The following is a 22,397-nucleotide window of genomic DNA, read 5'->3' as shown; positions in this document are numbered from 1 at the left end:
GCTCACCAGGACAGAACAGGTCCTTTCTCCATTGCTGGTTATGTGGAGCAGGCCAACGTTTCTGCTACAAATTCTCCCACAAGACAGAGGATGCCATCCTGTGCAATGTGCTCAAGGTGATCCTGCTTGGCAGGACGGTCAGACAAGATGATATCCAGAGGTCCCTTCCAACCTCAACCATTCTGTGATTCTCTCTCTGACAAAGTGTCAGAGTCCCAGAAGGTTTAATGCGGTGATAAGTTCCTTCTGCAGCTGTTTATTTGCATGAGATGAAAACATTCTTATTAAGCAAGGCAAACAGGTAGATTCTTCAGCTTTTTAAATATGCACCATGTTTATCTTTTTACTGGATATAGTAGTTGCAGATGGTGAAGACATATGCAGCTTATTCCTTCTACTTACTTTGTGCCAAAAGCTTATCTCTCAGCTCTGAGGCTGTGAATCACACATTCCATACATTCAGTGGGATATTTTGTGGCTGAGAATTTGGGTGACTAATGCCTGCAATGTGTGCAAATGGACAGCAGCAATGTGCCACAAGAATTGTAAGCAGCCTGGTCCCTCAGCAGGACATAGGTAGAGCTTTACCAGCTGGCCTCACGGATCAACACTGGGAAAGCTGTTCTGGAGTTCTCTGTGCAATTCTGAGATCTGTCTGGTGGAAAGCTCAGATTTGTTTTGATATTTGCTGCCCATAATTTTCTTCTGATGAAATTACAACCCTATTGAGCACATGCTTATTTTCACCCACCCAGTTCAGCAGATGATAGTACTTAAAAAACTCCTGTAAAAATGAAAGGGGATATTTTTAATGTTGTATAAAGCTTGCTATTGTTCAGCTGGGGTTGACTTATTCTTCTCAGTCCTAAATAAATATGTTTTCTTCCTCCTGAAAAATAAACAAATGAATGGAAGACCAGCAGTTTAGAGAAGGAAACAAAAGGGAGGACTTCAAATGTAGTTTTACTAATGAGTTAATCAGCATGTTTGAATGCTAATAAGCACAAGTTAGTAACTGGATCATCTACTTTCTATTGTCCACTGGGAAGCTACATTTAGGAAATTAATTCAAAATTCGTATTTAACTCACTTTTCTTATGATTTAATGTGCATATTTAAATCCGCCATGCAACAGTATCATTGGTGTCTGCTTTTTTATGCTTCCTTCCTCCATTAATAATTACTATTCTCTAATAAAAATTAGAGGATGGAGGAAATAATACTAATCATGGATTGTAGCGCTGTCATGCAAAGATCCTTGTTAGAGCCTGCAATCACATGTTGTTGTTTAAATAAATGCCTGTAATTCTTCTCTTTGCATCTGGAGTATCCATTTTCCCTCCATGACATCAGTCAAGCCTTTCCCTGTTGACTCACAACGCTTTTGTAAGAGAACTGGTCTTTATTTCTGAGGAGGAGTATCAGTGTTGCTGGGCTAAGGCAGGAAAGGGGAATCCAACTGCTGTCAGGTACACTCAGGGCCTTCAGAGAGGCCAGTCATTCCAATTACTTTCATTTAAAGCCAGTGAAGTGATGGCAGAAAAATGTTTGATAGTTGTTTCTTCAAATCTGCTGCACAGGACTGCTGAGGAGGCTCTGGAGTACTCAGCAGAGTGGTCACAGACAACAGCCTGGAGAGCTGGAAGCTGCGTCTGTACAGCACTCTCCAGTCCTTTGAGTCCCTGGGATGCTCTTGTCATCTATGTAACCATGAGCAGGACAAGAAACATGAATCTGAGAAACAGCTCATGCAGTACAAATAAGTAAGGTACCTGATTGCAAGAGATGAAGCAGAAAGAAATGCTCTGTGTACAAACACACAAAATAGATCGACTTGCTGAAAGTGCGATCCCACTACGTGCATGGCAGCTGCACGCAAAAACCTCCTGACAAGTCTCCTAGCTTGTTTTGCAATAGAAAACAGTTTGGCTTTTCCTATTAATTTTTGTAGTTACCATTAAAGGCAATACCACAACTAACGTTATATCAGGCCCAATTACACTAGTGCACTGCTTCTATTTTTTTTTCTTTCATGCTGTGGCATTTCCTTTCCCTTGAAAACACTCTTTCACTCAGTCTAGCAATTAACTGCTTGAACAGTATAATAAGGAAGCAATTAAGAGGTGACAGAGAAAAATTAACACTCCATTTCACATTAAAGGCCAAGTGAGTATCCTGGCCATTGTGAGTTAAATGTGTCTTTGAAAACCTGTAGTTTGGATGTATTTTCCTTTTGAATAAGAAGCCAGCTCCATGTTTTTTTGTCTAGAGTCCCAATCTGAAAATGGATGATAACTAATTGGATGCTGTCTGCTTAAACAGGCTGTATTAATTGCAGTTTGTTCTCCTGTAAGTGTCAAGGAAAACAAAATCTTTGTAAAGTGTAGGCACAATGTACGCAGCCTTAATTTGAATATGCATGTACCAGAGCAAATAAAGCAAACTACTGGATGCAATGTTGCCATGGCAGGCAGTATTTGCATAATAAATAACAGCTATCATGAGACTTTCTTTATGAAGTTCTCTGCTGTGTTGTCAGCTATAAGAGCCTGCGATAAAGGAGCCAATATTGAGAAAGTAAGAGTGTGTTTTGCTTGCAAATGCAACACCCCAACCACAGTCATTGTTAAGCATACGTGATTCTGGTGTTGCTGACAAAACGTAGGGGGTTGCATTGCTTTGCACATACAAGCACACGAACTGCACAGGGAATCATGCAAAATGACTCTCAATAAGTGGTTTTTTTTTGTGAAGCCAGCTTTTCCAAGGCTGTGCTTTGGCAGCTGCAGGTTTGACACAAGGTTGTTAGCTTGGTCTGCTGCATCATACCGACCTGAGGCCCAACTCTGTGACAATCCAACAAGTGGGACACAGTGGAGAGGGTTTGAACAGTGCTGCTTTTTATTTTATAAGGGGCCTAAAACTCTAGTTGAGTTTCATGGAAGTTTTGATAGGGCTGTTGATAGGATGAGGATGCACAGATAGCCCTAGGACCTGTAGATGTCAGTGAGATCATGTGCATGTTGCTACTGATTCTGGTGGGACTGGGACTCAGTCAGGGCTGAGTGTCTGTGCCACCCCACGGAGCTCTGGCTTCAGAGCCCATGGTTTCTGCTCAGTGTCTCTGACACACCTCCTTCCTGCCAGGGCCCCAGTGCCAGAAAGGGAGATGAGGACAACCTGCAGCTGTTTGCCTCAGTTCTGTGCCAGGGGAGTTCTGTCCTCCTTTGGATCAAGGCCGTTTGGAGGCTCTTGATGATGTTCTGTCCTTGCTACCTGGAATACAGACCCTTCAAGTAGAGCTGGTTGAATATATATATTTTTAAATTTCATCTTCAGCTGAAGGGTTTCAAACCTCAGAGTGCAGCAAAACTTTCATGATCAAATCATAGAGCTTTGTGAAACTCCTTTGCTTTGGGGGTTCATTACAAATTGTAAGCACTGGTTCACTGGGGAGTCACTGAATATTGATAGTGAGCTTGGACTTGGTTTCAAATGAATGTGTTGTCGAATTTGGTATTAAAATCCATGACTTTGATGCAATACAGGCTGAAAGAGAGAGCTTTCAGCTAGATTTTACCTTGAGCTTTTTATTTTCTCTTTGTTGAAATGAACAGGAAACGTGGATGAAGGCAGTCATTGCTTCCAAATATTAGGGAGAGCAAAGGGAAGGTCTGAGGTGGAATGTAAGACAGGGCCTGAGGATGGAATTAACGGTAATAATAAATCCATAGCTGAGACTGTGTGCTTGCAGGTCAGTAAGGATGGAGAAATATGGCTTGCTGGCATGGCGGAGAGCATGATGGAGGTAAAGGAGACGACCACTTTGAGAAGAAGACTCACTGCATCTGAAACACATGCTGCTGAGGACAACCGGTCTGTTCATGGGTGAGCAATCAAAGCTGTCATTTAGTTCTGAAAATGGGGAGGGGATACTGACTTATACACCAATGTAATCAGCCTTTAACCTGGACAAACACTTTGTTCCTCTTTGGTTGTAAGCAAAAGCCTTCCTGTTCCTCTGCAAGACAGCTACGCTGAGGCTTTCCAGACTCATAGAAAGCAAAGCACCAAGTTCTGGAAAATATAAAACAAACAGAAAAAACAATCTGTCAAGGTTTGTATGCATGGATTTAATAAGCTTTGATTAGAATTTTATTTGAGATGGTAGATGTGACTTGAATGACAAGGGGATTGAGTCAAGTTGTAACATCAGTAGAGGTATTTTGATTTCAGTCATTTCTTTAAAATGCTTTTAGATGAGATTTAAATAATCATTTAGTCATATAAGACCTCCCATCCAAACCTTTTCCAAAATTTAAAAAAGGATGAGGCTGATAGTGCTGAATATATGGTAACACTGTTCTAGTGTGGGGATTAGCACAGAACTATCATTTGTATCACTATCGTTTGTATCATTTTCTTTGACTTTTCCATAAATTACTGAGAAATGAAACAATGCAGAAATTCATGAGAGGCTTTTTGGAGCATGCTACAAATTACAAATATGCAGCAAAAGTTACTGTGTCCCTTATCTTGGTTGACTTTTGGAATCAGTATAGATTTTTCAATTTTAATTTTCTATATTTGTTATATTTACTTGAAGATGTAGTTTATTCCCTTTATTATTATTCTCTTTAATAAAGTGTAAGGAATAAGCTGGCTATCTGTAGATATGTTAGAAGTAAGCCATCATTTTCAGGTTTTCTTTTGGTCTGTATATCAGAAATTATACCTTTATCTGGACGTATTTTTTAGCTAATGGATGGATCATGTAATATCTATAGTACTTAATATCTTCTCCTAAATAGAAAAGGAAAAAATCTCTTCAAACAAGCAACCCTAGATCTCATACAACAGCACAGCATGTGTCAATTCACACTGTGTCATGTGACATGAAACTACTTAATACAACCTGACTTGGAGTGACATTTGTATTGCCCATACCATAGAATAAAAAAAAAAATAACACTTACTTTCACAAGTGAGTAATTATCTTTTCCAGTTGATGGTATTTTGCTATTTGCAGGTCAAAATGAAAAACAGGTAAGGGTTAGTAAGCTACCTTGAAAAGAAATATTACAGTAGGGAAGAGATTTGATAAGGCCTTAACCACACTGGCAATATGAGCAAAAGAAATGGTTCTGTTCATGAAAGGATCGCTCTGTCTTTAGATGTGATGTGAACTAAAGCAGGGGGAAATCCAGAGAGGGAATCTTAGCTTTTGAACAACAGGCTTGTGAGCTAAAAGGATTTTAATTAAGGCTAAAGGACAAATTTAAGGAATGGAGAGAAGATCTTATGTATTGCCAAAGACTGAAGGCACATTCATGTTCTCCATTTAATCCCACACATCACACTATAGTAGATTGTTAATGCAGAGACACCCCAAAGATGTGAAGATCATTAAGCAAAAGCGACCAAGGCTGGATGCTCTCCTCCCCACCTCCCCACTGTGCTGTAGCTGTTCATTTTGCCTGGTGAGAGTACAGTTCTCAGGTGCATCCTTACACTGAAGACATGGAAATTTATAGCATATTCATAATGATTCTAATTTGATTCATGGTTAAGAACTGTGAGTCCTACGGATGCTGTATAAGAAAGTGTCTTGGAATAGCTTACTAGCAGTGAGAGTCATCTCAGGTACTTTTTCTGCTCACAAAATCTCCAGTCCTGTAGTTTTTTCTAGGTAGACTGGATCTTCATCTTACCCACAGATGACCCTTTGCAATGGCATCTAAAAAGCATAGTTGTCTGCATATACAGGTCATTGTTTTCCAGCTGCTCTTAAAGCAACCCCTTATTGTTTGTTCCTAAAACGCTTCTGTAATGCAGGTGTGCGCCAGCTTGCAAAGCTCCTCCATCATACTCCATTTGCACGTGATGCTGCAGGACATTTTGCACGAACACTTTTCTGTAAGCCAGGAACTGCAAGTGGATGTTACTTTCCAAAAATGGTTGTGGAAAAGAAGCTGATAATTGGAAAGACAGATGGCAAAAATATCCTGCCATGGTCACCCTTGCTGCAAGAAGTTGTGTGGAGGGCAGTAAATAGCTCCATTTTGCACAAAACCAGGTGATTTCTGCCAGCGACCTGGGTGACAGTGGTTCTTGGAGGGTCTCTCCTCCTCTTGTAGTATTTAAGAGATTTTAAGTCATTTAATAGATTTTAAGAGTCATTTAAGAGATCCTTTTGGATGCAACCTTGTAACCTTACCAGTTTCTACAAAGTTGCACAGCTCAGAGCAAAATTGCACCTTGTCTAATCTGCTGGTACTTGGGTGTTTCTTTGATTCCAAAGTATTGAGACATTGGAAATATTCACTGTAAATTTATTTTAGCTATTTTCACAGATTTTACAAAGCTTACAAGAATAAGCTTGCAGTGAATATTCCCTGTTTTTTGCCATGGCCCCATGCTGCCACTGCCATGGCAACCACAAAATCTCTTCTCTTTCCTTACCAGGTCTTGTCTGCTCTGCTAGTGATGTCTCAGTCTTGGCAGTGCATCTGTCCAATACTGGAGCTGCTTCTTCCTATTTCCTAGCCCATCTGCAGTGACTGGAGATGGCTGCAGGTGCCCTCTCTCCTCACTACCCCGCTTCAGTCCAGGGGAATAGTCACATTTCTTCCCTGTGTAATTAGTGCAAGGGAAGAATGACAGAGTAGTTGGGGTCTTGTGCTAGTTAGGGCTTCTTCAGGCAATTCTTGGGAGTGGCTGGATGATACTTTGTGGACATGCTTGTCTGGTGACTCCTATACATCATTTTTTTATTGAAAATGGAGAGTTTCAATGACTAAATCAAATTTTGAATGTTGTAATACACTTCATATATGGTGTAGGTCTTTTATACAGAGGGGAAGAAAGGACATATGAAATCTTAGAAATGAACGTAACATGACAATTTTTCAAACTGTCGTGAAATGAGGATTTATGAGTTTGTTGATCTCCCCTGGAGACCTGAGTGCAATAAAGGCAGGAATCGTGCTGACTCAGGCAGAAGTGAGGAACATGTTCAAGTTGAAGGCAAATGGTTTTGCTGCACAATCCAGGGATATAGGCTGGATGAGCTCAGCTGTCACTCAGTGTGTTAATCCCTCAAATCTTTAGCGCTTGAGGATTAATTTCTCTAAATATTGTGCCAAATATAATAGTCTCTCTATCTCTCACACTATTCGATGTGTATGAACTACAAGGAGCCTTTTGTCTCCCTAATAGGATTCAATCCTAATTCTGAAATCATAAAGCGTGAGCTTAAAATATAATAACTAAAAAAAAAATAATACAGATTTTCCATGATATAGGTAGTGGTAGATAGGTACCAGCTGGGCAGTTGTAAAGCCCTGATTCTGGGTTCTACTCCTGCCCTTTAGACCAGTCCTATAGCAGGAACAGGACAGCTACCAATCAGTCCTAATAATTTTACTGATAGCAATACTTTCAGGTGAGATTTTGTGTGTGTGTGTGGGGGGGGGGCAGGGAGTGCTATTAGGGCTTTCTGTTCTCTTGGGGATGGCCTATTACTGCTGGGGCGTGCAGCTGGAGAGCTGATCCTGTGCTCATCCACTCCCTTACGCTACCAGCTCTTCAGCTGCAGGGAGCCAGGATCTTTGGACGTGGTTTTGGGCCTAGAGGGCCATAGGACTGAATGCTGATAGTCTTATTCTTTTCTGCTGTGTTACTGCTGTCCGGGCTGGGAAGTCAGAAACGGCTGGTGGAAGCAAGTAACAAACAAGACAATTTTTCACATCAGAACATCTAGAATTGTCTCTCTCGGCATTCATGATTTTATGAAATAACTATTGTTATTTTCCCTTCCTATCCCATATCCCTAACAGCACCTGCAGATGGCAAATTGTAACCAATTACACTCTTATTCTAACGTGGGCTGTATTGATTTCCTGGACTCTGCTCTGGGTATGTCTGAGATAACTTGCTTCAAACTGTTCTTTTCACTTGGCACCAAGAATCAGTGTGCGGTGTGTTGAAATGAACATGAATTAGAGCAGAAGGCCCGCGATGTGCTGGGTGACTGCCTGCTGCTTGCTGTGAAGCTGGCAAAATTTGCAGTGTACTGGGAGCAGAGGTAGAGGCGTACGTCAACAGCCTTCTGCTGAGGTTCCTTGCTAGAGCCTTTGCTCCGAGCCCTTGTCAAACCCCTCCTTGCACAGCCCTGTACTCAGCCCGTGCTGAGAGCTCATGCTTGTGGGTCACAGTGCCCACAGTCACAGCTTACCAGGAAAAGTCCCTCAGCTCCTCAGTAATTTCTGCCTAGATGTAAGACACAGTTAGGTACTTTTATTATTATTAATTTATTCCTGTTTTTTTATATATATATATATATATATATATATATGTATATATATATGTCTGCATACTTGTTGTTTTATCCAGCTTATCTTCTTCTGGTCTGTTTTATTCCTATTCTGACATTGCCCACGTCTGCTGCCACTGTGGGACTCTTCCAAAAAAAAAATATTGCTCATTGTTGATACCATGTTACAGTGGGGATTTCAAGCATTTATTTTTGTCAGGTTAGTATCATTTTGTACAATTTTATGCCAGGCTGTCTTGATGAATTTTTGGATCCTAAACTAGGAAAATACCCTGTGATACCAAGTCAAATAGCTGATGAAACATTTTCTGTAAGAAAACTGCAGATCACTACACAAAAACATGTCCGCAAAAATAAGTAGATTACAAATAATTTAACCAATATGGGAACAAATTAGGAAAAAAAAAAAAGTGAAATAGTGGCAATAACCAAGTTTCATTTCTTCAACCCTACAACCCTAAAGGACCTTTTGTTTTGAAATATTAGTTAGTTTATATTTTCTGAGAAGTCAAACTTGAGATAAAGCATTCTGCTTTTATGAGTCCAAATCATTTTAGGTTACTGAGTACTCTTCACACTGTGTAAGCTTTCCCTCACATTTTGGGATGGCAAAGAATTTATAAATAAATAAATAAATAAAAATTAGGTTATTAACAAATTGCTTCCATGTCAGAATGACTTAAATCCAGGATATTAACATTTTCATTATAGCAGTCAAACATGTAATTTTACTCCAGTGACAATGAATTAGCTTTAAAGTTTCAAAGTGGAATAAAACCTTTAAATTTGAAGTCAGGTAAGATTTTCATACTTTTGCTTTTAGGTGAAAGTGAGTACTGAAATACAGGGATGCCGGATGCAAATGCTTTTGCTGCTGTAGTTCCTAGCAATCTGAGAATACATGGCTATCTTTTCATAAAACGGATCTAGTGAGATTTTGAAGTAAAAAGGTCTTCGTGGTGGGACATTAGTTAGATTATTTGGAAAAGTGGACAGCTGATTCTTTTTTTTTGTGCGTGTGTGTGTGTCTGTCAGCACCCTAGTAAAGACAGAAAACCTGTTACTGTATGTTTGTTAAAAGTATAACAAGATCATGTACGTAGAAATTGTTGAAGTCAGCAAATGTAAGAAAGTAAGCAGGCTGTTTTTAAGGTGAGATTAATTAACCATGGAAATAGCTTCCCAAGGGGCACATTACCTTTTCCACCACTGAAAGTCCTTAACTCAAGGTGGGATGCCTACGAAAATGCTGCAACAGTAGAAATCGTTTGACTAAATCTAAGCGTGTTATGGAGGAGTTCAGTTTGGAGGGGACCGCAACATCCTCCTTTGGCCTTGGCATCTGCGGGTTCAGGCTTCGTGGAACAGGTAAGGGTCTGGTCTGTAAGCTGAAACGTGGGGAAGCAGAGACTTTGAACGATGCGTGGGGTACAGAGATGCAGCGTAGGGACATGCGGCTGCGTGCAGATGGAGCACAGTGGGGCACCGTGAGCTCCAGCTGGAGCAAAACACATCCGGGCAGGCTGCTGGGATAGGGAAGGCTTTGTCCTGTGGTTTGCACTTGTCTGTTTTTCCTTATCCCTTTCCGCTGCTCCCATGCGTTTGAGAGACTGTTGTTTGCAAACCTGCTGTTAAATTTCGCTACCACTGAACCCGTATTAACCTGAAGGCATTAGAGAAATCAGTTGGAAAGCTCAAAACGTTCTCGAAGGTCAGGAAAAAGAGCCTTATGAACGACAAAGAAGAAAATAGGAGTCAATGAGACATGATTGTAGAGGAAAAATGTTCTCTCTTACACAATCCAGTGACTGAGGAAATTCCCTAGAGGAACGAGAGTAAGGTGCTTTCTGTGTGACTGTGAATGACAGCTTTTTCTTGCACTGTGGCTTGACAGTTGCATTTTCCCCCCTGAGAAGCAAGTGAGAAAGAGGAGACTGACCCTTTTCTCGGAACATTAATGCTTACTCACATCCCAGCTTTCCTCCATTTCGGTGTTCTCCATTTCAAGTCTGAATCTTCCTCTGCTCCCATTGAGTCCTGCATCTGTCTGTTCCACAATGAGGTTTGAATCAAGGGACCAGGGCAAAGAGGAAAGCCTTGAGCAGAAGGACGACACAGCCCCTCTACCGTCATCACCCAGAGAGATGGAGCAGTAGCATGCCAGGGCCACCACAGCTCTCTGTCCCACTTCTTCCTGAGGCTGCAGTGTCTGATGATGGGAAATTTGCCTTCCCCTGTCTGTATTTACACATCTGCAGGGTTCAGGCCTTTCTGGCAGTCCCCAGCCTGTTCTTTGTATTCCATTTGCTGTCACTCTGTCCCATGCAAAAACAGGATTTATCCTGCCTCATATCTGCTGTGGTATTTTTATATTTTCTTCTGATGTCTAAGGATGAAAAAGGTATCTAACAGGACACCATATGGGTTGTAGCAGGCTAAATATAATATGCAACTTTTGAGAGCATATGAAGCCCCTTAGGCAACCGTTACGCGATCTCAAAACAGGGTTTGGTGGGATAGCTCACATTGGTTTCTTGGGGATTACAGCTTCTTAGCAGAGAAATCCCCAGATGCACTGCCTCTTTCCCTTGGCTGTCTAGTTTAGCATCTTGTTTGCTTTTGTCTCATATTCTTCCTCTTTTTTTTTTTTTTTTCTTTCAGTGAGCCTTACTGACTTTCCTGATGGGTTTCCTTAAGTTCTGTTGCCCAGCTCATGGTTTATGGTTTGTGAGGTGAGTGGGGTGCTGCAATAGGGACGTTGGTGCAAGTCCCTCCCTTATTCCTGTAATGCTCTTCTCTACATTCATCTTCATGGGGTAATGGATGAAAACTACAAGCTTTCCTTGCAGGTCTCATGGAGGCCTTGGTCTTTGTCTTTTTTTCAACTCCAGCCCTGTAAACCTTCTAAGCTAACCTTGCAGCTGCGTCCTGCTAGGCTCTCCCACACAGGTCAATCTCATTTCTACTTTTGATTGTTACAGTTTAAAGATAGAATTTCCCTTTCTTGCTTCACAGCATTCAAATGCTAATTAGATCCCTTAAATGTCTAGGAAGTTATCCCAGTTTACACATATATGGTTTATTAACTCATGCTCATTTCAAACCTTTTCTTTGATGTAGGCTAATGGAATTATTCTTTTAGAATCACTTTAAAAGGTGACTCCTCTTTCTTTCTTGCTGGATGGTGTTTCTCTGAGGCACATTCGTGACAGTTTGTATTTGGAAAATATATTTGTTTTTCCATGGGCTACTGTTGAGCAGTGTTGGACTTGCATGCAAGAGGAATACAGTTGCTTTCTATTTGCAGCAACTTTTTCAAGTTCACACTTCTACTCTTTGTTGAAACAATATTTATTTTCTCTCTCTTTTCCGTAGCTGTGCAGCTAATAAGACAGCACAGACCAGGTTTGCAAAAATACATCTGCCTAGAGAATATGGTCATGTGAGCCAGCTTTGTTTCCAGATGTTTTCTTGTCATTAGCTTTTAATTTCAGCAACTACCTGCTTGTGCCTCTCCTCTTTTTTCCCCACCTCAGGTATTTTGTGCTGTTATTGTGATTGTCAGTTCTGTTCTGCTTGAAAGGTTTCAGTATATGTTGCCATGGTTACAGGTGCCAGAATTGGAAATAAATGAAGGGGGTATCAAGGCACCGTTGTGACTCTGATGGAGGCTTAGCACTAAGATGTTAGCTATTACTTCACTGGATTCCACGTTATTTGATGATGGATCCATTTTAATAGAATATTTAAATGCTTGTGTGAATATAGATTGCGCTCAAATGGAATTACGCAGAACTGGATTTAAAATAAATTATTTTTTTAAACTTTTTATATATATATATATTTATTGAGTGCATAGCTTTTGGGACAGTCTGCAACTAAACGTACAGTGTGTGTCTAAACATGTCCTACTGCATGAATGGTATGAGCATGTTTGATTCTGTCTACCACTGGAGTATTGTTGGGTATTAAGTATATTTCTTCATAAAAGTTCAAAGAGAGAACAGAAAAACTTTTTTAGGAAATAGCTGCCTCAGAACAGTTTCCTGTAGAAAAAAGGAAGACATTTGGAAATTAGGTGCTTGCTCTGCTATTGTCTGTGTAGTGGTAACACATGCTTCTGAAGACTTGCAGGAGGCTCATGGTGAAGATGACATGAGGTTTTCTGCAAAACAAGTTTCTTCTTCCATTTCTCATTTTATAGACTTGAGACTTAATTTGAAGCCCATCAAAGTCAATGGAGAAATTACTAATGATAACACTGAAATTTCAGTTGAATCATTGGTCAGTTTTTTGGCAACCTTTTTTTCCCCACATTGTTCAAAGTGATATTAGTCTGTTTTAAGTACTTTTCCTACCAGATTGTCTCAGTCAGTCCATCCTGCACACTCTGCATCCATGGGTAATGTGTTTCATGTGTTGTTTAACCAAGACAATGGGCAAAATGCCAAAGCACTGTTAAATGTTTAAAATGGATGGTAGCACATCATGCTTGTCCCAAAGAAAGTTCCCATTTTCCTTTCCTAGAGGAGAGATGGAGTTTCCTTTATTTGTGATATCTAAAGCAAGCTGAAAAGCTCTTGCTCATGTGAAAGGAAATTGTGTCTGTAAGAGTATGTGTACATACACATATTTATGAGCACATATAGTTAGTTATAAGTGTATTAATAAAATCTTTATATTTTTAAAGGAGCTTTAAAATTAAGCCATGGCTTTCTAGTTTCAGAAATTTTATTTCTGAAGCCAATAGAAATAGGGCAAACAGTGTGGTATCCTTACAGTGGTGATTAGTGATTGTAATTAGAAGATAATCGTAACGTGACATTTTACCAGAGGTTGAGGTTTTTACAGTAACTGAATTTGTCATCTGTAAAATGCAGAAAACTGAAACAAGTGAAAGCAGTCACTCTTCACCTTTTTCCCTAATTTTTATCTTCACTTCTTATTAACCCTTTTTCTAGCAAAATTGCTCAAAAAGAGCTATTTTACCTCCAGCCATTGCTATTAATCTTGTGGAATAGCTTTGATAATGCTGTTATAAACGTGGAACTCAGGAAAAATAATCCTCCACAAAATGCAGAACTTGCATTTATCCTCATCAGAATGTTGTGTTCTGTGATCTGATAAAGTATTTGGAAAGTGGCTGATGCCTTTGACCTTTTTCAGGTGACTTTCTGTCCCACTTGGGCATAAAGCAGTTGGATGTACCTGTCTGGAGAAGGAGGGTTTAGGCAGTGGAGTCAGTAAGCTAAAGGGAGGAAAGCTTGGGGAATGGGTCATTATATTCTTATTTTCTCTTCATTAAGGGATGCAGATACTAAAAGGAAATTAAGATCTAAACCCTCAAAATCACTGGTGCCTATAAAAAAAAGGGGGGAGGGGGGAGCAACAAAACGACATAGAGCTGTGTTGCAGAGCCATGAAAACCGTGTCTGGTGGTCAGAACATTTCAGAGTCCATAGGTACCAAGGTTTTCACTAGTGCAGCCAGTTAGGCATGTAACATTCAACTTAATAATTATGGTGAGGTCACCTTTTGTGTACCTTGTGGCATTTAGAGATGGTCTATGGCTATGCTGTTTCAACTGCCTGAACTAGCTCATACAGAGTAGCCGGGGTAACTCTGTGCAGCACTGAAATATGCTTTGCAGCCACCCCCTCAATGCTCTGCTCATATTTGTGAATTCTGCTCCACCAGCTGGATACCTAAAAGCTAAGCGCTTAAAAGCCCTTTGTCAATCTAGGCCTAAATTTTTAACTCTATATACTGCAGAGACTTTGTCTGGGAGAAGCTAGGGAAAGCAGTAACTGCTTTGTTTGAGCACTTGCGTTGTATAAGTGCTCAGCAAACACAAAACTTCCACAAAACAGGGTATCATATTTTCCTGTGATTTTGCAATTGCCTGTCATTAGGCTGGGGGACATACATGCACACAGGATAAAAGGAGCTGCATCAAAATCAGTGTTTACATGAACTCTGTAAACAAAGCAGTGTCTGCTTGGCTTGCTGCAGTGTTTCCAATTCATTGCGATACTTAATTGTTGTCAAACTGTTGTGTTTTCCTTGACACTGAATATAATTTGCAGGAAGAGATAAATGTAACACCCATTCATCTCCTGATGAATGAGCAGATCTGCTGTTTTATCCTTGACTTTAAAATTTTGGCTATGGTTTGTACCTGGTAAAAATAATCTCTTGGAAATCGTCAGTGTTCCCTGTGCTAACTCTGGGAATTATTGCTGCACAGGACAACAACGACCACTAGTGGCTGAAGATAAAATTTCCAAAATTGATAAAACTGGAAGAGAAAAGCTATTCATCCAATACACTAAATTACTGCTGCACATGACAATGGACGGATTTTGTGTGTTAAGACTTAAAAGCACGTCGATGTTTCTGTAACATGCACATGCTCTGCTTACTGCTGCAATTTGGCTCCTTCTTTCCAGGACTGCTCCAGCCCTCCAAGGTGTCCCTGAGTTGGCTGCTTGCTGTCTGGTCTGTATTAATGCAGACCACTTCATGTCCACTTCTCCCTCCAGGTCATGCTGTTTTGCCCTTACTTAATTCTTTATCAGTTCAGCTCCTATGTTCATGCATGTTGCACTCACAATGCAAGGTCTTCTGCAGCAGGGTGGCTTCCAGAGATGGCCTCAGTACGGAGAATCCAGACCTCGCTTCCCATGTAGGTACACTACATCAGCCCTCTCTTCTGCAATTACTGCTTCTCGTGTTGGTTAGAATCTTCTGTCACTTGTCTTTCATGCACTTTTAAATTGGTTAATTACTTTCTCCATATGCTAAGCACGCATTAGAGAGCCAGTTATTAGCAATACCACATGTTCAGTTCATTCTACATATCTTTAAATGTCTAAATAAATATCTTTAATTTAGGCATTTTCTAGTCTCCATGTCTTCCTTGTACAATACCACAGGTGTCTCATGTAGACCTTTTGTTAGTTCTTTAATGGGCTGTAGGCATCCTGCTCGTTAGTCTATTATCTAACTGCTCATCATCCATGCTCACAGGCTCCCCATGATTTCCCTTGTACAGCTACAATAATTATGCACCATTTTTTCCTTGCTAAGGAAATGTTCTGCTACTCTGTAGTGTTTCACAGACAGATGATGCAGGCTGCAAAATGTTACAAGGACTGTGTTTCCCGGCCAGGCACCGCCTTACCCTCTGCCTGCTTTGCATTATGAATGACATTTGCAGTGAAACTGAGTCCATCGTAGCATGAAGTCAGCTCTGTGGAGGTGAAGGGACCACAGAGCACCCAACCCTTTTGCATTGCACTTAAATGAGTGCAGACAGTACGGGGCAATGGGAATCAAGCTTTATAAATCCCAACCTCAAAATAATATTTATGCGCCCCCCTACTCCCATTTCTAAAATCGCTGTGCTATTTTGCAGTGGTTGTTGCAGTACCAAGTGGTGGAGGAAGGTGGCACAGGAGGAGGAGGAATCAGAGGCATGTTAATGAGTAGAGCTGCTGGAGTTCAGTTTGGGCACTGTAAACTTAGTAAAAACAGAGGAAAGTGGTGCCGTTTGTGTGTAAAACATTTATGGTAGAATAAAATACAGATAATATAGTAGTACATGCAGAACTTGTGTTTTCTCTCTGACTTTTTGTAAGCCCTTTGTATTTCCTGTTATTAGCCTAAATAACAGTTTGCAACTCAGTTTTCCACTGTTGAATTGATGTGCTGGGGGGGCTGCAGCAAGAGCAGGAAAGTCATTTGATCCACAGTGGAGCTGATTTCCCCCGTCCATGCAAATGTGTGCAAGTCACATTATTGTTAATGAGCTGCAGGCGTGATTGGAAGGGGAATGTACTCCACGGCTTACTTTACGAGCCAGTGTGTAGTTATTGTTCTGAATGGTCTCTGCAATGTGTAGTTGAAACCAAGCCAGGGGCAGGGTGCCAAAAGAAAGGGGAAAAATACTTAAGGCAGACAGTTTGCCAGTAGCTTAGCAGCTGTCAACTAGTTGTTCCAGGAAGATATAAATATTTAAGATTAATGATACCTGGCTCTTACTCTCCTTCTGTGCGTATAATGTATAACAGCATGTGCATAACTATACAATGTATGTGTTGTATTTAAAGGATGTAATTGTTAATTTAGACTGCTCACCATTGTAAGGAAAAAGAAAAAGATAGGCTGAACACTAAATGCTAAAGCTACATCTTTTATTTATAAGAAAAGTTCTTTGTTCCCAGATAACCATGGTGAAAGGTAAGGTGGTTCTTTGGTCAGGGAACTTGGGCTCTGGAGCTCTGCACTGATTTCTCCTGTGGGGTAACTCCTTTCCAGGAAGCACCAAATTGCCCTTTTAATTTTTTTTTTCAGTAAAACTTGCATTTAGACCCCCAAAAAACTATTTAAGGTGTTAATACCTAGCCATGTACATAATTTCTACTGAAAGAGACAGAAGGAAGTGGAATTTCTTCCTCCTTAAGGGGACTATTAGGGTATGTGATAAGGAGCTATACCTACCAGCAGGGAATCATATCCAGAACTAAAATAAAATCTTGGGAAATTCCCGATATTCTCCTTTGATTTTAATTGAAATACAAATTTTAAACAGTTTCCACTGTTTTTTCCACTGTTCCACATCTTCTGGTCAGAAGACAGAAAGAAAAATAAAATAAAAAAAAAAAAGTGAAAATTTTCCTTCTGTCTGCAAAGCCAGTTACTGTTGCCAGGGGAAGCAGGAATACTTTGCTTTTTGAGAGCAGGGAGAGTACAGGGGAGTACCCATTGCCTAATATCCATTGTTTATGGGTTGATTGTTCTTGGGCCTTTTGGGCCAACCAAAAGGGGAAAAAACTGTATTCTTCCCTGTGGGAAGACTCCAAAATCTTGAAACGGGCACAGATTTCTGGTTCTTTGTTAGCGTGGTGAGCCATGGGTAATGTTCACACTCAAGCAGCCTTCTGGGATGGACATGATGGTGTTAGCTGGTTCTCCAAATATCCCACCTGTGCTGGAGAAAGTTGGTCACAAATTGTGGACTCAAGAAAAGTCAACAGCTTTGGAACAGCTGATGTGGCCTTTATATCTCTGTACCTTCAGGAACTCCTTGCTTTCCCAGAGCATCTGTAAAACCAAATATATTCACTGAGGTCATGAGGTTCTTGAGGTCATGTCTGAAGCTGCAGGTAGGACCGGGATGCTTGTCACACCAGTAAAACATTTCTGCTTCCTTCTCCCTCGTGGTCTGGGAATGAACAACACCATGTGGCTCACCACAGGTGGAGAGAAACAGCTCCAGTGCCGCGGTCGCTGAGTGCAGGTGCTTCTCCCAAAATGCCAAACCATTTCAGATGGCTTCTTCTAGGAAACTGTGATGCACTTGTGGGCATTTCATAAATGGAAAGAAAAGAAAAGAAAAAATAATTGAATGATCAGCTGTGTGTGACTTATGTGCTGGGAGCTATTGATTCAGCCACAGAAAACTGTCCGTACCCTGGGAGGAGTGTGACCTGCCTCACTATCACATCCAGAAGGAAATATGCTTTTCCATTTTAAACACTTTTACAAGTTCAGTTCTTCTACCCTTCTTCCTGCTTGTGTTACACTTTTTCTGTCTTGATACCCAGCACAAGTTTGGTTATTTCAACTGCATGTTAGTAGGTGGCAGTCTCGATCAAGTTTTGAAACTCAATGAAATGTCCCTCCTTCCTTCCTAGGTGGGCCCTGAAAATGGTGCAAACCTCCTGCTAAGGACAGGCTGCCTGGGCCAGAGGGAGTCCTACTCCCACTTCTCCATAGCAATATGTATGTAGCATACTGCCAGCAAAACTCACATGAGGACGTCTTCCTCTGTGGTCTCGTTTCCTCCTGGAATGTGACTTGTAACCATACCTGGGAAAACTGTTCTCATCGAGCACGGTGATCAACTAGTTCCAGGCATTAATGCTCTTCTGCAGTTATGGAGTAAACGGTGCAGTTCAGATGGTGTAATTGCCCTTGCAGCCTGGCCTCGCACCCACGGGGCCGTGTTGGAGCTGTGTCTGAAAATCCCGTTAAGTGACTGTCCAGACAGAACAGGAAAGGGGAAGCGCACGGCACGGGAAAAGCGAGGCCTTCTGGGGCCCTGCGCGGGCTGCTGGCACGCAGCCAACGAGGTGCTAATTTACTCCGGTTATTTCCCAGAAGTAAAGGGCTACCTTCGTAAAACAACATCAGCCTGTGAGACACGTCCCTCCCTGTGGCCTAAGCTTGCAAGGATGCTCTTCCTCTTCTGACCCAGGAAGGAGGCAAAAGACGGAGGAAAACATTTCAGCGCACTGTAGGATAATCCCGAGTTAGTCTGCAGTAGAACTGTAGACTTAGTCCTTGGGCTGCCCTGAAAACAGCGTGCTGGTCCGAGAGCATCTTCCCTTCAGAAGAGGCTTTGCAGTAGGAAGGGGCTTATCTGGGAGAGCAAAACTCCAGCAAGACAGCTCTTAAATTACCGTCCTGAAAGCAAGATGAGGAGCTGTTTAGCGGGAACTACAATGTTTACCTTGAGAGGTCAGAAACCACCTGCAGTTTTTTTGAAGTTGGTGCTGCTGTGGAGGTTTCCAGGGAGACAATATATACATACATAGGTATGGTTATATAAATAAATATATATTTATAGGTATGCTTGGGTCACCTGGTGAAGGAAGAATACCTACTGTTTTCTTTACCAGGGTAATATACGGATACAATTCCATCAGAGAGGAAGATCTGAAATGCTGTGTGTGTGAAGGAAGAGCAGATGTGCTCTGTCAGGGAGGGCCACAGGCTGTAACCCTCTGGTGATGCTGCCTTTGGCCATGGGAGGACAGATGGAGGAATGGTGCCTGTGCCTGCCCACACCTTCATGCAGGAGCCATCCGATGCTTGTGGAGCCCTTCAGCTCTCTTCTCATTGCCTTGGAGACTCTCAGCTGACTCACTTCTCCAGCCTGGGCTGTCTTAACCTCCACCTCTGAAGAAAGAAATGGGAAGTCTTACTGAGCTGTTTTGAAAGCTCCTCTGCGTTTCTCCTTGGATCCTTTCCCAGTCTGATTTATCTGTATCAATAGACAGGTCACCTTTTTTCTCTTTCTCAGTTGATGTTGTCTTCACAATATATCTCTCAAAAGTTAGCAAAGAGAGATGACTTGTGTACATGTCTACCAAAGAAAGATATTTTTAAAGTAATCTTTTACATTACAGATAAATGGAGTAGAAAGTGGGTGATGAATAAGTACATTTCTCTCTGAGAAACTTCACATAACTGGAATATCACTCCATTAAAATAGACTGAATGTTATAATAGTCATCCAGTGAATTGGAGAGAAGCACTATTTTCAGCCTAGCATTAATCTAAATGGACATTTTCCCCAAGTTTTTAATTATTTATTCCTTTGCTGTCTTGCAAGTTCAAGATAACCATGGTTTTAAGAACACCTCTACTCCATTTCATGACGGAAAGGCTTTGGATATGGAGTGATCAGACAGAATTGGTCTGTGGTGTACCTGTGGCATGGCAGAGTAGCCGGCGTTGCTCTGCAGGGAGGGAGAACCACAGAGCTGATGTGTTAAATGTGTGGCTCATGCGGTGTGCGTGGGGGATCAGGCTGGAAATCATCTGAGACCTTATTCTCATGCCTCTTAATAGAGTCTCTTGTTTAAAGCTCTATCAGAAAAATTGATTGAATCCTTTCTCTCTACACTCAGGCAATGGCCTCAGGGCTGTGAATAAAGATTGCAGGCCATGAGGGATGTCTGGCCTGACCTTTCCTCCTAGGACAGCACCAGAATATGATTTTGGACCTACTCCCAAATTCCACTCTCTTCATCTAGAGTAGCTGTTCTGTAGGTTTTGCCCTTTAACTGTCTCCTGAAGAATTCTGTGCTATCCTCTGGCTACCGCAGTGAGTGTAGTGGGGAGAAATTAAGGGAAAATAATAACAGGCAAATGAGCAAAAGAGAAAGGTATGAATTCGTAGTAAGTTAATACTGCGTCATTTTTCCTCCTGGTTGGATAAACCCGCATTCAGTTGCCTTATTGTTCATGTGTAATCTCATCTTGCACAGCACTGCAAAACTCATCTCACTCCCCAGGGTTGCTGACGGCTACTGGATTCGGGCAGGAGGCAGACTGCAGGAGTCCTCCAAGGAGAAGGCGTCTGCTTCTGGAAAATAAGCACAAAATAAGGGAGGAATAAACCCTCCATAGTTAGTTTCTACTTTGCTATCTTTTTGGGGGGGCAAGGGTGCAGGAAAAACTTCAACAGAAATGTTTTAATTGGAGTGACTTTTGGCTTTTCTCAGCTATCAGCAGGTTTTTTTGGTAACATGACCATTGCTAACGTTGAAAAGTGGGAAAATCTAATTTCAGGTATTTATTCTCCTAACCCTGAGAATTTTACTCTACAATAGTGTGGTCACTTTATCAAAGCAATTGGGTTACTGGTCTGGCACCACTGAGCAACCAGCAGCTTTTTCAGCAAGAGTTGAATGCATCTCAGGAGTAAGAGATCTAGTGCTGCCCCTGCACTGAGCGCTTTATCACAGATTTTTAAAATGATGAGATGGAGAGGTAAGAGGAGAAGGGCCACTCATGTAATGAGAACTTATCTTGGGGTGCAATGCAGGGGGAGAAACTGGCTATTTGGTGGAGAGCCTGGCCTGTATCGGCAGATCACAGCCCAGGACTGTGATAGTGGTTCTGCATAACCCCAGATGTGCAAATGCTCCCCGTGGTACAGCAGCAGCTTCAGCATGGCTTCGCATTCAGTGCCTAGTTTTTGTTGTCTGAGATAAAACAAAGTCAGAATTTATGGCTGTGATGCAAGAACCAGGTGGTAAAAGTTTTATGGACTTCTTGTGGGAGTCAGACTAATAGGGTGACTGTAAATCTTGAAGGCAATGCCTGTAGTCTTCTAAAGAGAGCACATGCCTAATAACAATGAAGTGATTTCTTTTAATGCCAATAACTATGCCTGCAGCATACAAATACATCCTGCGTCTGACCAGCTCCTAAATCCCATCTGTGTCCATGCCATCTCCTGTGCGGTGCATGTTGATCCACAAGATGGCACTTGGACCTTGTATTACTCAAAATATGCTTTTTCCTCTGCTGCAATTTAGACTCAATAAATGGTAACTGCCTGGATGTCTGAGTAGAAATGTCTTTTCATTCTGAGTTAATCCTTTTCTTTTTTAACTTGCTGTTAATTTCAAAATATTGTAATGATAAATGGATCTGAAAGCAATTAATGGACTAGATTCTGCTGTGATCCACACATAGTGTTATAACTATTTGTAAAAGAGAGCCCTTTGGGAAAACTTACACCCAATACATAAATATTTTAATGACTTCTAGTAGGATTTTGCAAAAACCTTCTAGGTATTTTAACTTTCTGCGTTAGTATTGACCTGCTTCTAAAGTGTGTGAGTACAGGAATGTATAAATCCAGAGTGACAGGGAATTATTTCGACCCACTGAGAGCTCCATCCTCAGAGAGTTGCTGATGCTGTTACAGAGCGCACTGTGGGGTGGCTGTCATGGCCCTCTGTAGTGCGAACCCTGAAAATGAGTCTTCTGTGTGTGATGTGAGGAACAAAATACCATTCCCAAGAAGTGCGGAAAGAGAGTCCACAGCTGGGCTTTATCCAGCTGCTACAGGAACCGGGGCACAGCTTGCTGCCTCAGGTCGGGAACCTGCCGGGGCTGAAGGCATCTTCCCTGCAGAGCAGGACACCTCCAGCCCTTCATTTATACCCTTTAGCTGTAATGTTGTAACAGATCTGGCACAAAAGAGAAATTAAATATTAGCTCTTGATCTAGGTTTTTGGTTGAAAGAAATACCTGCTAATTTTCATCAATTTCACATGGCAAACAGGTGTTTTAAGGAAATAACATAAGTCTGAATTTTCTCTTTCCTCTCAGATTTCTTTTTAGGAATTTTTCAGTATGATGCTACTTGGAAAATGGACTGGAGAGCCTTCTGTGGAAACAAATTGAGCCTAAACTTGGTAGATGTTTCTGGAATCATCTGTCTGCACTTTTCCAAATGCCTCTGTCCATATTGATG

General features: G+C 41.4%; 1 protein-coding gene across 1 annotated transcript in view; it reads left to right on the top strand.

Annotated features, from left to right (window-relative positions):
- ZIC3 (Zic family member 3) overlaps nucleotides 1-22,397 on the top strand; it is a 223,401-nt gene that overhangs the window by 130,506 nt on the left and 70,498 nt on the right. The window contains exons 19-20 of the mRNA XM_080553641.1: nucleotides 3,755-3,888; nucleotides 22,253-22,338. The gene's annotated coding sequence lies outside the window, so the exon portion shown is untranslated. The remainder of the gene's footprint in view (nucleotides 1-3,754; nucleotides 3,889-22,252; nucleotides 22,339-22,397) is intronic.

The sequence above is a fragment of the Anser brachyrhynchus genome (assembly GCF_964034855.1).
Source record: "Anser brachyrhynchus genome assembly, chromosome: 13".
Classification (NCBI taxonomy): domain Eukaryota; kingdom Metazoa; phylum Chordata; class Aves; order Anseriformes; family Anatidae; genus Anser; species Anser brachyrhynchus.
This window is presented reverse-complemented; position numbering and strand designations above follow the sequence as displayed.